The sequence below is a fragment of the Lissotriton vulgaris genome, chromosome 11, assembly GCF_964263255.1.
Source record: "Lissotriton vulgaris chromosome 11, aLisVul1.2, whole genome shotgun sequence".
In the NCBI taxonomy this organism is placed as follows: domain Eukaryota; kingdom Metazoa; phylum Chordata; class Amphibia; order Caudata; family Salamandridae; genus Lissotriton; species Lissotriton vulgaris.
The window spans coordinates 105,036,079-105,051,997 of NC_141699.1; the positions used below are offsets into that span (position 1 = coordinate 105,036,079).

General features: G+C 45.1%; 1 protein-coding gene across 2 annotated transcripts in view; it reads right to left on the bottom strand.

Moving 5' to 3' along the window:
- Positions 1 to 15,919, bottom strand: part of SPECC1L (sperm antigen with calponin homology and coiled-coil domains 1 like) — a 480,979-nt gene that overhangs the window by 269,388 nt on the left and 195,672 nt on the right. The gene's annotated exons all lie outside the window — the stretch shown is intronic.

Sequence of the window (15,919 nt, forward strand, 5' to 3'; positions counted from 1 at the left end):
CCCAATAGACATCTGTGAAGACCTCCCTGCCCCACCCCCCTCCCACTCAGTTTGTCTTGTGAGAAGGACTACCTTGAAATAGGAGAGGCCCTAGCCCTATCAAGTGTCACACATCTTGTGTTAGACGGATGCATTTAAAGTTTTTTTAAAGTAGTTTTGGATTAAACAGAGAAATAGATATGAATTATTGTTACATGGTATAGACTGCATTATAATTCACATTCAGTCCCAGCTTTATCCCGCTACTCAAGCTGTCAATCAGGCGTTTAGGTTCTCCATCTAACAACTGTACTGGGGAGCAGGAGGGAGTGTCCGCCACCTATTTCAACTCTTTTTTTCCCTGTGCTCTCCAACCTCGGCTTGTTCTAATACATTTTCACTATTGTCTATAGTGCATTTCGACCCCTACATACCTCACCCGAGCCTCTTCAACGTCCTCAGATTTCATTACATTTCGTAGAACATACCTGCTTTCATAAATGACATTCTCAGAATACGAAACTTTGACAAATTTCTACGTTCCTGCAAGTTTGTTTTTTACCCACTCAAATCCGTCGGTGAGCAAAATTTGACAGCGTGTTCTTTAAGGATGCACTTCTGTAAGAAGCTATTTGAGCTGGCCTTTCAGCAGCACAAGGTCCATCGGGAGAGTAGTTGTGGGCAATGGTTATGGACACAGCTTCTTATTAATGTCTGATATTTTAATTGGATATCTGGGCACAGCTTTGTCCCACCGGGACAACAGAGAAACTCCGGAGCCTGCGAGCTACAACTCAGCCATGCGCTGATGAGGTCTTCTAGGCAGTCACAAACCGGACCCTCTGCCAGCAACCTTAGAAGATTTATGTCAAAGCAATACCGTTTTTTTATTTCTATTTTTTAAAAATACAATTCAGATGAACAATTATGGGTAAATTCATTTTAAAGTCAGTATTTTTTCATGTAGATGGCAGTATTGCATCATCTATGGCGTTGTGCTTTAGTTTTTTTCGATATTAAAATCAAAAAGATGAGGAGAGAAGTCCTCTTACATACTTTTATAATTATTGTGAAGCCACGAGCAATGCTTTTGGTGTTTGAGTTGTGGTTTTCTATGACAGGTGTTCAAGCTGTGATCTGTGGAAGCGAATTTCAGGGCTTTTCGGTTTTAGTTCATAACCACAACTGCACCTTAACCATGGTTTTTAAGTAAATTCTGAAGTTTTTATTTCAAAGACTAAAGCTAACCATAGTTTCATAATAGCAGTGATTTGTAGATGGAAAGGTTAAAGTGCTTTAGTGGGGGTTGTGTGGATATACGTGGCACGTCTGTGGTAAATGATAAGATCTGGGATCCTTACGGTGGTCATAATTTAATGTTATAAATTGTGCTAAATGATTAGTAAATTAATACTTTTTGCCACGTCCCCTTGCAAATCTGTATGAAACTTTACACACCAGAAGTATGTTAACCAGGCCAAGTGTCTGTCAAATTTCATGCATATCCTTGAACTGGCACCAATGTTATAAACAAATCAAAGATTTTTTCATCCTGCCATCAATTTTGGCACCCCCTTATCAGATCTAATTGAAACCTGAAATCGCTACACTGGGGTTAACTTGTTAACAGTCATCAAAATGTTAGGCATATTCCTTAAACAGCGCAACAGTTATTAGCACAAGAAAACATTTTGCACCCATGTGCATCTAGAATAAAGTCTGACTTTGCCCCTAAAGTGCTCTCCACCAAATTAAAAAACCAAAGAACCATATTTAGAGAGATAAGGCATCTGCCAAACAACAGGCAGCCTTGTACAATTATATAAAATTATTTTAGAAACAAAAATAGCATTTCCTACGGAGTGTGTCTTTGTAAAACAAAGAAAAATATAAATATGCACATGCTGTAAGCATATACACAATATATACACGTACATTTTTCATGTAAAGAGTTCCAGGATTATCCACGTAATAATGGTGTTGCAATCCCTCGTCCCCAAAAATCACACCCACTACCAGGTCGAGGACGGGCTCTGGAAGAGGAGTGCCTGTATGTTGTTCCTTCTAGGTGTATTTTCAGAGCATTCTAGATACCGCTGTATTGTTCTCGTAAATAACGTATTTTTAGCATGTTGTTTGGTTGTTCCCAAAGACCACACCTACCTATTGTAGTCTGCATCTTCACTCGGTTCCACATTTAGCAGTGGGAATCATTCAATGCTACTACTATGATCTGGCTGGTAAATCCCACTAAATATTAGTTTCCTAGGGCTTGATGTAGGTAAATCGGATTTACCGAATCTAAAATACCAAATTTTACTGATTCGGTAAATTCTATGTAGGTAATAATTCGGTAAAAATTACCGAATCGTTAAGATGCGGTATTTACCGAATCGGTAATTACCGATTCGGTATTTGCCATTCATTCCTATGGGCCTCCAGGCCCATAGGAATGAATGTCAATTACCGAATCGGTAATTACCGATTCGGTAAAATAGGGTAAGAGCCAAGGGTGGCAGGGTATCACTTTGACACCCTGTTGCACCCCTCAATAGTGCTTGTGTGCACATGTGGCACACATACAAGCCCTAAGGGCATGTATGTCTGTCACATGGCACAGGTGTAAATGCTCAGATTTGTATTTACAGAGGTCCTACGAGACAGTTGACCAGGGAGATAACCCCCTCTAATTGAAGCCGTTACCTGAGATGGAATAAGGTCGCCAAGCAGGAATCAACCCTGGAAAGTATTAGGGTTGCCATAAACCATAGCATCCCGGAACTCGATGACATAACGAGTCCCTCCCCAGTGGCCCCGCAGGAGTCAAAGCTTACCAAAGTTTATAAGGATGCCATGGGGAAGATCGGCGAGTTTTTCCTGGTCAAAGAAAAAGGTGGCCGCAATGCCCCTCGTCCAAAGGCTGCAAACCCGTGGTACTCCGAGGCTTGTAGGACAAGGAGGCAGGAACTGACAAAGGCCCTAATAGCAAAAGACCAACCCAGCGTAGTTGTAGCGAGAAAAATCTATTACCAGACAGTTGAAATCTGCTGCCCAGCTGAAAGACTTCACTAGATTCTGGGAGCTAATCATCATTAGCACCAGGAAAGGAGCAGACCCGACAGCAAACCACATAATCGGGCGCCAATGGTTTGAGCATTTGTATGGCCTGTATTTCAGTGAGGTAGGGATTCTACTTATGGGGCAAGTGATAGGGCCTTCCCTCCCTGAGCTCCACACCCAAGGGGAACTGTTTGGGCTACGTGAGGTGCTATCGGCAATCGCAACAATTGCCCCGGGCAAAGCCGCAGGCCCTGATGGTCTTCAGAGTGACCTAATGCTGTATGATAAAAATCTTTGGGCACATTTTATACTTCGGATCCTTAACCTCATCGTGAGTGGACACCCAGTGCCCGATTCATGGAAGGGTGCGGAGGTGGTGACCATCTATAAGAAGGGGGACCGGGAGGATCCTGCCAACTACAGACCAATCAGCATGATCAACGTAGCTCAGAAAGTGGTTGGCAGGGTCCTACTGACAAGATTGAGGTCATGGATTGACGAGGAGGGCATTTTGTCACATTTACAGGCGGGGTTCAGACAGGGGGTTGATACGATGGACCAGGTCTTCAGATTTCTTGCTCTTTATTGGAAGTCTGTTACGATCAAAAAAGGCAGCCTCTATTTGGCATTCATTGATTTAAGAACGGCCTTCGACCTGGTCCCTCGTGCCAAGCTATGGCAGACAATGCTTGATCTTGGTACTCCCGCCACAATCTTGGACCTTATCAAACGACTCCACGAGGGGAATTACGCCAGAGTGAGGTGGGGTAACCAGAGTCAACTGACTGAGAGGATAGCTGTCAACAGAGGGGTCCGCCAGGGTTGTGTTATGGCCCGACCCTGTTCTCCCTATTTGTCAATGGGGTGGTGGACCATTTGAGGGAGGTCGGGGCCGACGCCCCAACCCTGGCAGGAGAAAAAATCCCCACACTGCTCTTTGCGGATGACACCCTCTTGATTTCAAAAAGCTATGGGCTTACAAAAACTACTCGACCGCTTTACCCAGTTTTGTGGTGTTAGAGGTTTGATCATAAATACATCCAAAACAAAATTAATGGCCCTGGCACCATCGAAGAATTTCAAAAATAACATCAGACTGAATGATTCCCCCCTGGAACTCGTTGAAGCCTTCGACTATCTAGGAGTAAGGATTAATAGTCGGATGAACTGGTCCTCGCACCTAGCTAAGATGCTCCTCAACCATAATTGAGTATCAGGGACTATTGCAAAACACCAGCGCCTCTCCTATAGTCGACCTGTGGCTCCTGCCATTAAGGTCTATGAGGGAAAGGCCTTGACCTCATCCTTATAAGGAGCGGAACTGTGGGGTTTCGAAAAGGTTACACACCTAGTAAGATCAGAAAACAAGTTCTTCAGAGACTTAGTCTCGCTTCCTCCATCGACCCCACTAGTCCCGCTCCGCTATGATCTGTGGGACACCCAATAAATGAGGTGGCAAGACTGCGCCCCTTACTGTTTTGAACACGCCTCATAAGGTCCCCCGAGTTATGCCACTATGCTACTGTATTGACTGAATTTATAGAACTAGACACCGGCCACAAGATAGCTTGGCTATTCAAATTGAAACAGCTAGTGGGGGATATCGGGTTGGGAGAAGCTTGTGTGAGCCAGAATCCGCCGCCCAAAGTAGTTGTAAAAAAGGCCTATTGGGATTCGGTGGCCGCAGTTGCATCAAGAAGCGAGAAGTGTGGCACCCTGACAGAATTGTACTTGAGCGTCAAGCCTGCCCCCAAACTAGAATCCCTCCTGGACCTCATTGAGTCCCCGAAAGACAGGGCCTGCATCCTTCCAGTGAACGATTTTAGAGCAGGCTGGAGGTATCTGAGGGCGAGTGACCTGGGGTGTCCGGGCTGTACCTCCCCTACGGAATCGGTTGCCCATTTCCTCTTCGCCTGCCCAGCGTATGGCCAGGCGAGGAGGAAATGGTTGAAACCCGTCCGTTCCAATCTGGGTTGCAGAGACCGTGGGGTGGCGCAGTGTATTTTAGCATCGGAGACTTCGATCCCCAGTCTAATTTGTGGGTTGGCCAAATACCTGGGTTGTGCCTGGCTGAGGAGGATGAAACTTCTTGGGATGATCCAAGCACAGACTGCGGACTGGCAGATCGCCACCCAGAAATAATGTGTATTCTGTCTTCCTATGACGAATCGTTTTTTACCTGTTTAACCAATATATGATTAATTTGTACAATAAATGCATGTATCATATCATGGATGGACTATCCTACATATTATACCCTTGTATATATTGTCCAATGTATTTTTATTGGGTGGAACTCTTCCCCCCACCCTTTTAAAATGTTTTTGTACTATTTTTAGACTTTTATGATATTGTATATCGAATAAAGTTATACATACATACATACATACATTTACAGAGGTATTCGTTATTTACCACCAACTAATAGTTGGTGGTAAATAACGAATCCTTAAAGCACAGAAGCACTCTTCAAAGTGCTTCCTACATGTCATTTACCGATTCGGTAAATACCGAATCATTAAATGATGATTCAGTAAATACCAAATCAGTAAATACTGATTCGTTATTTACCGAATCTGTAGATTTACCACCTACATAGGAAAAGCCTGTTAACGACCGGTAATAGCCTTCCTACATCTGGCCCCTAGTGCGGATGATGTAACACATTCACATGTAAACATTCATTTTTTCATTTTAATTGCCAGACATATTAAAATTGTGTGTGGGTGAGCAAGAACTGTTTTTAATGATGTCTCTCGACAAGAACAGGAGGGTTGAGCAATGGAGCTTGCTTTTCTTTTCTGTTGACATGTTTCGAGGTCATTCATTGCCCCTATGGGGTTAGTTACCATCCTCAGAATTACGTTTTTGTTATCTCACATCAAATATTGTGAAACAATCCCTTACTCATGAGGCATGTTCTGCAAGTGCATTCAATATATCCTATGTTTTTGCATGTTCGGCAGAGCAGTAGAAACACCCCTTTTTCACACCGGAGATACAGCATGCAATACCAACAGAGCAAGCGTCCCTCCTTCAGAGGACAGGTACTGCTACAGCAGCAGCAGAGAAAACTTTCCCCAACACAAATCATCATGACAGTAGCAAAGCAAGTTTCACTCTGATAGAATGCAGTAAGTTCAGTATCCCATTCCACGGAGAATAATAGAAACAGTGGGGCAAATTAGCACAAGCTTGCATCGCTCACAGAACATGTACAGTTAAAGCATGAGGGACAGAGAGGTCACAAAGAGATCTTTGGAGACTGCTTATTTCACTGAAAGGAGAGACAGAATATACAGAGAGATTTCAGAGTACATATGTGGAAGAGAGTGAATGCAGGGGGTCAGGCAGTATAGTATGATAGCATGAAAGGAGGAGACAGAATGTATAGAGAGTGTGGAGGAAACAGGAGACGCATGGAGTGGAATTACAAAGGAGTGGAAGACAGGAGAAGCAGGGAGTGTGCGAGTATGAGAGAAGGAGACAAGAGACACATGGAGTGTGGAATCACAAAGGAGTGGAAGACAGGAGAAGCAGGGAGTGTGCGAGTATGAGAGAAGGAGACGGGAGACACATGGAGTGTGGAATTACAAAGGAGTGGAAGACAGGAGAAGCAGGGAGTGTGCGAGTATGAGTGCAGGAGACACATGGAGTGTGGAATTACAAAGGAGTGGAAGACAGGAGAAGCAGGGAGTGTGCGAGTATGAGAGAAGGAGACAGGAGACACATGGAGTGTGGAATCACAAAGGAGTGGAAGACAGGAGAAGCAGGGAGTGTGCGAGTATGAGAGAAGGAGACGGGAGACACATGGAGTGTGGAATTACAAAGGAGTGGAAGACAGGAGAAGCAGGGAGTGTGCGAGTATGAGTGCAGGAGACACATGGAGTGTTGAATCACAAAGGAATGGAAGACAGGAGAAGCAGGGAGTGTGCGAGTATGAGTGCAGGAGACACATGGAGTGTTGAATCACAAAGGAATGGAAGACAGGAGAAGCAGGGAGTGTGCGAGTATGAGTGCAGGAGACACATGGAGTGTGGAATTACAAAGGAGTGGAAGACAGGAGAAGCAGGGAGTGTGCGAGTATGAGAGAAGGAGACAGGAGACAGGAGACACATGGAGTGTGGAATCACAAAGGAGTGGAAGACAGGAGAAGCAGGGAGTGTGCGAGTATGAGAGAAGGAGACGGGAGACACATGGAGTGTGGAATTACAAAGGAGTGGAAGACAGGAGAAGCAGGGAGTGTGCGAGTATGAGTGCAGGAGACACATGGAGTGTGGAATTACAAAGGAGTGGAAGACAGGAGAAGCAGGGAGTGTGCGAGTATGAGAGAAGGAGACAGGAGACACATGGAGTGTGGAATCACAAAGGAGTGGAAGACAGGAGAAGCAGGGAGTGTGCGAGTATGAGAGAAGGAGACGGGAGACACATGGAGTGTGGAATTACAAAGGAGTGGAAGACAGGAGAAGCAGGGAGTGTGCGAGTATGAGTGCAGGAGACACATGGAGTGTTGAATCACAAAGGAATGGAAGACAGGAGAAGCAGGGAGTGTGCGAGTATGAGAGAAGGAGACAGGAGACACATGGAGTGTGGAATCACAAAGGAGTGGAAGACAGGAGAAGCAGGGAGTGTGCGAGTATGAGAGAAGGAGACAGGAGGCACATGGAGTGTGGAATCACAAAGGAGTGGAAGACAGGAGAAGCAGGGAGTGTGCGAGTATGAGAGAAGAAGACGGGAGACACATGGAGTGTGGAGTTACAAAGGAGTGGAAGACAGGAGAAGCAGGGAGTGTGCGAGTATGAGTGCAGGAGACAGGAGACACATGGAGTGTGGAATCCCAAAGGAGTGGAAGACAGGAGAAGCAGGGAGTGTGCGAGTATGACTGAAGGAGACGGAGACACCTGGAGTGCAGAATCATGAAGGAGCTAAAGACGGGATGCAGGGAGTATGAGTATGAGTGAAGGAGAAAGGTGACGCAGGGAGTGCGGAATCACAAAGGAGTGGAAGACAGGAGAAGCAGGGAGTGTGCGAGTATGAGAGAAGGAGACGGGAGACACATGGAGTGTGGAGTTACAAAGGAGTGGAAGACAGGAGAAGCAGGGAGTGTGCGAGTATGAGTGCAGGAGACAGGAGACACATGGAGTGTGGAATCACAAAGGAGTGGAAGACAGAAGAAGCAGGGAGTGTGCGAGTATGAGTGCAGGAGACACATGGAGTGTGGAATTACAAAGGAGTGGAAGACAGGAGAAGCAGGGAGTGTGCGAGTATGACTGAAGGAGACGGAGACGCCTGGAGTGCAGAATCATGAAGGAGCTAAAGACGGGATGCAGGGAGTGTGCGAGTATGAGTGAAGGAGAAAGGTGACGCAGGGAGTGTGGAATCACAAAGGAGCAAACGACAGGGAATGCAAGGAGTGTGCAAGTATGACCAAAGTAGATGGGAGACGCAAGGAGTGCAGGAGATGCAGGGAGTGTGGAATCATGAAGGAGCGGAAGGCATGAGATGAAGGAAGTGTGCGAGTATAAATGAAGGGTGCAGGAGACGCATGGAGTGTGGAATCATGAGTGAGCGTAAGGCAGGGGACGCAGGGAATGTGTAAGTATGAGTGCAGGAGACGGGAGATGCAGGGGGTGTGGAATCGTGAAGGAGCTAAAGAAGGGATGCGGGGAATGTGCGAGTATGAGTGCAGGAGATGCAGGGAGTGTGGAATCATGAAGGAGCTGAAGTCAGGGGATGCAAGAAGTGTGCAAGTATGAGTAAAGGAGACCGAAGACGCATGGAGTGTGGAATCACAAAGGAGTGGAAGACAGGAGATGCAGGGAGTGTGCGAGTATGAGTGCAGGAGACACATGGAGTGTGGAATTACAAAGGAGTGGAAGACAGGAGAAGCAGGGAGTGTGCGAGTATGAGAGAAGGAGACAGGAGACACATGGAGTGTGGAATCACAAAGGAGTGGAAGACAGGAGAAGCAGGGAGTGTGCGAGTATGAGAGAAGGAGACACATGGAGTGTGGAATCACAAAGGAGTGGAAGACAGGAGAAGCAGGGAGTGTGCGAGTATGAGAGAAGGAGACAGGAGACACATGGAGTGTGGAATCACAAAGGAGTGGAAGACAGGAGAAGCAGGGAGTGTGCGAGTATGAGAGAAGGAGACAGGAGACACATGGAGTGTGGAATCACAAAGGAGTGGAAGACAGGAGAAGCAGGGAGTGTGCGAGTATGAGAGAAGGAGACAGGAGACACATGGAGTGTGGAATCACAAAGGAGTGGAAGACAGGAGAAGCAGGGAGTGTGCGAGTATGAGAGAAGGAGACAGGAGACACATGGAGTGTGGAATCACAAAGGAGTGGAAGACAGGAGAAGCAGGGAGTGTGCGAGTATGAGAGAAGGAGACAGGAGACACATGGAGTGTGGAATCACAAAGGAGTGGAAGACAGGAGAAGCAGGGAGTGTGCGAGTATGAGAGAAGGAGACAGGAGACACATGGAGTGTGGAATCACAAAGGAGTGGAAGACAGGAGAAGCAGGGAGTGTGCGAGTATGAGAGAAGGAGACAGGAGACACATGGAGTGTGGAATCACAAAGGAGTGGAAGACAGGAGAAGCAGGGAGTGTGCGAGTATGAGAGAAGGAGACAGGAGACACATGGAGTGTGGAATCACAAAGGAGTGGAAGACAGGAGATGCAGGGAGTGTGCGAGTATGAGTGCAGGAGACTGGCAATTCAATAAAGCAGGTGCCGAACCAGGTCTCCATCAGGTTCTCCATTTTTGCCCTCAGGGTGAAAGAAAGAAGAAAAATCTTACCTCTGCAGCAGTACCACCCTTTCCTACTTTTGAGGTAACTTCAAAGAGACTTGCTGTAGTGCTTTGACAGTCTCATCATTTCAGAAATTAAGCATTTTCAATATTCTATACAACGAAGCCATAGTTGTTGCTGATTTATCTTAAACAAGCAACAAACATTGGCAAAGCCAATAGCCTTTGCTTGTTGTAGCTGTAATGCTACATGTTGCATCAGCATTATATACCTGTATGCAATGACAGAAGCAGCAAAATACCAGTTGGGCGGCACACTATGCTAAGCACAGATTTTTAGCTTGTGTATATTTAAGGCACGCCTTTAATTACATCGGCCATCCCCCTTTGAGAGACCCCCGAGTTTTTTCATTCCACTTAAAGCCCTGGGTACTGGCGTTGTTAAATTGAGAAGAAAGAAGGGACTGTGAGCGACCGTGGACTTGGAGGGCTGAATGAAGCAAAACTGTGAGGGGGTAGGAGGCAGGGGGGCTTTGTATGGAGGGCGGAAAGAGATACAGGGTGTGCAAGAGCAAGCCTGAAGAGGGGAGCGATTTCAAGAAACGTGTGACAAAATGTGCAGCAAATGCATGTTTGCAGGGGAGCGGCGGCAGAAGGGAGAGGGGCAGTGCCAGGTAGGAACACAGGAAAAGGGCCCCGTGAGCACAGATTCCAGGGAGAGTGTAAGAATGCATGTCCAAAGATGGGTTCAGGCAGGAGCGAGAGAATGCCTACGCCCTCTGGCTGACCGAGGGGTCCCGGCCACTGTTTGGGACGAGCTCCGCTGTTTTTGGACAGGAAATATTCCGCATACCTTCCTCGGGAGGGCTCGAGGCCCCCTATGGATCATGGGAAAAGGGCCTCATTCTGGGATAGTTGGCCGGCTCCAGGATCTGTTGCTCCAGGGGGTGTGGGCCGTGTCCCTCCCTCGTACAACAGACGGACGGACTGATCAGCACGGAGAGCCCGTAACTGGCCTCCCTCATTCACTGAGGCCTCACGGAGCACGCCAGGCTCGGCTTTCAATGCAAAGAGCAGAACGTGTGCCAGAGGCGTCCAACCTAGGCCCAGAAGAGCAGGGTCTACGTCAGATTTGAGGATATTCCACAGGTTACACATTTACATTCAGTAATCCAAATGGAACTCATGTACATAGTTGGTGGGTACGCAGAAAGTCGGGCAAGGATCCGGTCTCCTTGTGTAAGATTTATGACAGTGAGCCAATGTAACTGAGCTTCAATTCACAGAGACTTCTATACAGAATCAGGAGGTTTCCCCAGGTGGCTAAGGAATCACATACCCTGTCTAGAAATGCCTGAGCCAGCGTTGCAACCAAAATGAATGCAAGCTACCAAACTGGCCCCAAACTATGGATGCAAACAGAATTCGTGACCATAACCATCCAATCCAAAGACATTGGGAAAGCCCCTAAGTGGCGATAGGCCATAAATGCCAAGTATTAGAGAACCCAACTATGCCAGTAAAGCACCAACAACTTGCCTGCAGCACGTACCCCTTTTAGGTACTGATCAAAACCGATTTAGACTTTACGTTTTGGGAGTATGGGTTATTCAGAAATAAATAGGAAATAAAAAATAACAAAATACGAGGTGGGGATATGGAAAAACTGTCTCCGGACTGGATCATCAGGACTGGTCTCCCACTGGAGAACTACGTTCCACACACATGGCTGTCCCCAGGCCGCCATATTAAAAACCTTCAGCACCAGCTCTTGAGAGGTATGTGGCTCTGAAGCTCCATAGAGTAACTCTGCCCTGTTGTATACCATGATGGTTTAGGAACAAAACGCCAACAGCAGCCAAAATGCAGGTGCCTCAAACATAAAGCTCATGCTGCAATTACTTTGAGGGGGCCACAGGCAAAGACCCCCCACACACACACACACATACACACACTGTTCATAATTAGTGCAGCTCTTTAATTCTGAGCTGTTTCTATTAAAGACCTATCTGGGGATTTATTGAGTGGCATATACAGACATCTACCAAAAAGGGACACCAAGAGACCTACTGTGGGTAGAGTGTCCTTATAACTGCTAAAATTCACTCATTCGTTGAAAGCGACATCAGATATTTGTTGGCCATGTGATAATGAACGAGTTTACACTGTGCCTGGTCTCAATCCTTTCACCACCTCACCTGAGCTAGGCTTCAGTTAATTGACCAAGCTGCCCAGGAGATCTAGGTCAGAAGGTCAAACACCTGCTGCAGACCAATTACCCAGCATGCAAGTCAAAACATGCAGATCACTCTTGTATAGCTTGGAGGCCCCCCTACACGACTAGCATTTGGAAAGCATGTGAAGGACTGGCTGCTGTCTTGCCCCCCTCATCTTCAACCTCTACAAGGAGCCACTGGCGCTCTATTCATCGAGAACTACATGACAATTTACCAATAAGCCAAAAACACACAACTCTACTCGACAGACTCCAAACATTCAACGCATCAAACACTGTTTGCACCTCATCCAGACCTGAATGCCCAGCAGCTACCTGAAACTTAATCAGAATTCAAGTACAAGAAATAACTAATTGAAACATGACTGGCCACCATGAAACAGAATGGATTTGAACCCCAACTTTCATCTAGTGCTAGGACACTCAGGAAACCAACCTCACCCTCAACGAATTCATCACCAAAAAAATAAACGCCACCTGGTACCAGCTTTCTTTTCTAAAGAAAGTGAAACCGATGCTCCTTGAAAGGCACTTCGGATCAGCTATTCAAATTCTCATTATCTAGCATTTAGATGGTACAAATGTCAAGCTCAGAGTCCCCCCAAAGTCCACAGTGGCCCCCTAAGGGCATCCTGCATGTGACAGCATGCCACATCAAAGGCCTGAAGGACACGAGCGCATCACCCCCACCTTTGATGGAACACCCCTTGCCAGACTGTACCATGTGCAAAACTAGTAGGGTCATATACAGAGCAATCATGACTGCCTTTCTTGACTAACTGGCTGACAAGCTCACCGTCTCCAGTGGTTCTTGGCATACCCACAACCAGGACACAGTCAAGCCGGAGATGAAGTAGTGCAAAAAAAGAGAAAAAAACCAATGCAGCCAGCCTTCTCCATCGATGCACTCTAGATCTGGAATGACACCTCTGTATCCATCAGGACAACAGAGCCCTACTACAATTAAGGAAAGAAACAAAGATGTACCACTTTAAAACACTACAACACAACGAAATAATAGTCCACTCCTAATCTCAGAACCACCGATCTCCCCCTTCAATGATTAATTGACTATACCCATGACTTTGACCCCATAGTGCATACATACATTCATGGCCCAGATGGTTCAACAGGCCCTGACGAAGATGTTCTGATGCGGTCTGCAGTAATGTCTCTGCCTCAGCTCCCCAGAGAAAGTCTTGTGTGAGGATGTACATGACCTGGCTGTCCCTGCACTTGTGGTGCTGAAGCCTTGACATTCCTGCAGGGGTACCTAATCACCCGAGTAACAAGAACGTTTGATGATCTCTCACTTTTAAACAGAGGGCATATTTAAAATGAATGTAAATAGACGGCAACCGTATTTAAAATAAATCCTTTGGGTATATATGTCCTCTGGACATCCTATGAAAATTCAAGGAACAAAGCGATGGACTAGAAGCATCATTTGTGGGATGTTATATGGAAGCTTGTTGTGGAGTCTATCAAACTGAAACTGGGTTGTTAACATTTTACATATCTCAAAGTTAAATCACTTACAACTTTGAAGTGCGTTTGGAATTTAATGACATTTTGCGACTATAATGTCCGTGATATTATAATCCTTATATAAAAAATAAGGTTGCTCTAATGATGCACCTTTCAAAGTTTATGATTTAAATCTCTTATGTAAAATGTTCTTGGTGAATCTTACCTCAATGAGAAGAGTAAGGAATGGACATAGAAAACAGAGTATTATCAAATCAAGAATTCTGGATTCATTCACAAATTAACAAAATGAGATTACATTTTACTTTCCTGAATATTTATTTCAATAAATGTGGTATAGTTTCAATTACTTTGTGTCTTATTGATTATTGATTGAATATCACCACTGTAGCCCCCCAGAAACAACAATGGTGTAGGTAAGCCCATCAAATCGGCACTACAAGCATGGTCGTCCATCAAAAGATTTAAACTTCATTTCATTCTACTTAAATGAAAGCCCAGATCAGTGTGATCAAAGCATAAGAAACTTACCATCGAAAGCATGAGATTAACTTTTTCAGTATCTAGTGAGCTTTCGTCAGTTTCTCTAGATAAAGAGGGTCATTAGCACTGACCATGTCTAGACAAAGACTAAACTAACTTTATTTATGTGCAATTAGTACACTTGGTTTCCCAACGAAAGTCTAATTTATTGTAAAATAGGCTGAATTTATTTTCTAAAAATTTTTTTAAAAAAGAGGAGATCAGTATGACAAACGTTTCAAATCATACAAAGGCTAATTATATAAAAAAATCTTTTTTTTAGTTAAAAAATAAAACATCTAATACTTTGTAAAAGGTTTCCCGAATCGGGTACCACCACTCTCACTAATAAATAGCACTTTTGCAGCAGGATGATCTAATATTGCAGTCAAAACAGCCTGTACCAATTTTTCCACTTACTGAGGCGGTCCAGGAACATGACTTTCATATTCACCCCGGCGTTACACTTGTAACACTCAGTTAGCCATAACAGAGAAGTGAAAATCTAAAATTAGAAACAATTTATTTTCCAGAAAAGTCGGCATTATTTGCCAATGTTAAGAGTGCTTCACATAATAAGATTTCACAAATGCCTACATTAGGTCTGCTAACTTTTCTGGCACTTGCCTGGCCAGAAAAGCATCTTGTTAAGGATACCTCGATATGGTCGCCAAATGAACAATATCACCATGCTTTGATTTAAATGTAGATGTTTAGACAAATAACTCCTATTGCCCCTTCTATTGTTGTTATTTCTCCTACTTCACCCCCTCTCCCAAATACCAAAAGAAAGTCAAAAGCTTCCCCTGTCTCGAGATAATTTTCTTTAAGCAAATAGTTGGTTTTCCTTTTGCCTGTGTGGTTATTTTGGAATTTAAATGAATGGCATAGTGGTTCTCACAATTAATCCACACTTCGCACTCAGTCACAGCTACCAAAATAGGTCTGTTGTTCAGAGAGGTTAACAAATGCATTCGGCTCCTACTGTGCCAACCAAACCTTTCAGATAAGTACTGAACTGCTGCATCTGATTTTTAAAAGACCACAACGAGAGTGGGCAAGGGCTTCAGATACTCCAGATATATGTGCCAGAATTCTGCAAAAGAGTTCATGAAATCCCTTAATCTCCAAAGAGCTAGTCCAAATCTAGCCAACATAAAAAAATATCCAGTCAAAAACACCAAAAATCTCGGTTAAGTGCCCCACACCCACAACCAAAAATGCAGTTCTTGAATGAATCGCTCAATCATGTCACCAATGAACACCTCCACAAAAACAGCTCAGCAACTACTGCATGGGAGAAAAGGGGAGAGTGCTCACTCATGGTGTACAACATTTAGATCACAATAAAGAGCAAGCTTGTTGGACTCTTCTGCCTGTAAAGAAAAGGCAAGACAATCTCAGAGCCTCAACCAGCCACAAGATTCCCTATGAAATCTGGCCTCCCACCACTCCATCTTGAAGTCAGGCAACCCTCACTGCGACATCACCTTCTGAATTTACGGTTTCATATATAGTGGTCTACCTTCAGAGTCCCCACCCTTACACAGGACCTTACTAGAAATGTTCTGTGTAGCAACTGGGACCATGTCTCCTGGAGCACGGCTACTATCTTTGTTTCCCCTTAATCGACACTCACGGGAGGGGAGGAGATTTTCCTAACAGCTAAAGCATCCGACTTGGGAACAGGGAAGCCAGGTTCAAATCCCACCCTCGGCTCAAGATAGTGTCTCACAAGCCTAAAAATGTGTATAGTATGGTTCTTTTGTAAATAACTCTACTACCCACAGGCCACGTTTGTGCTATATATAAAAAAATATCTCCCTTGTGGCAATGACCTGGGCAGATTTACCCATAGTGATAGCGCAGTATGTGTCTAT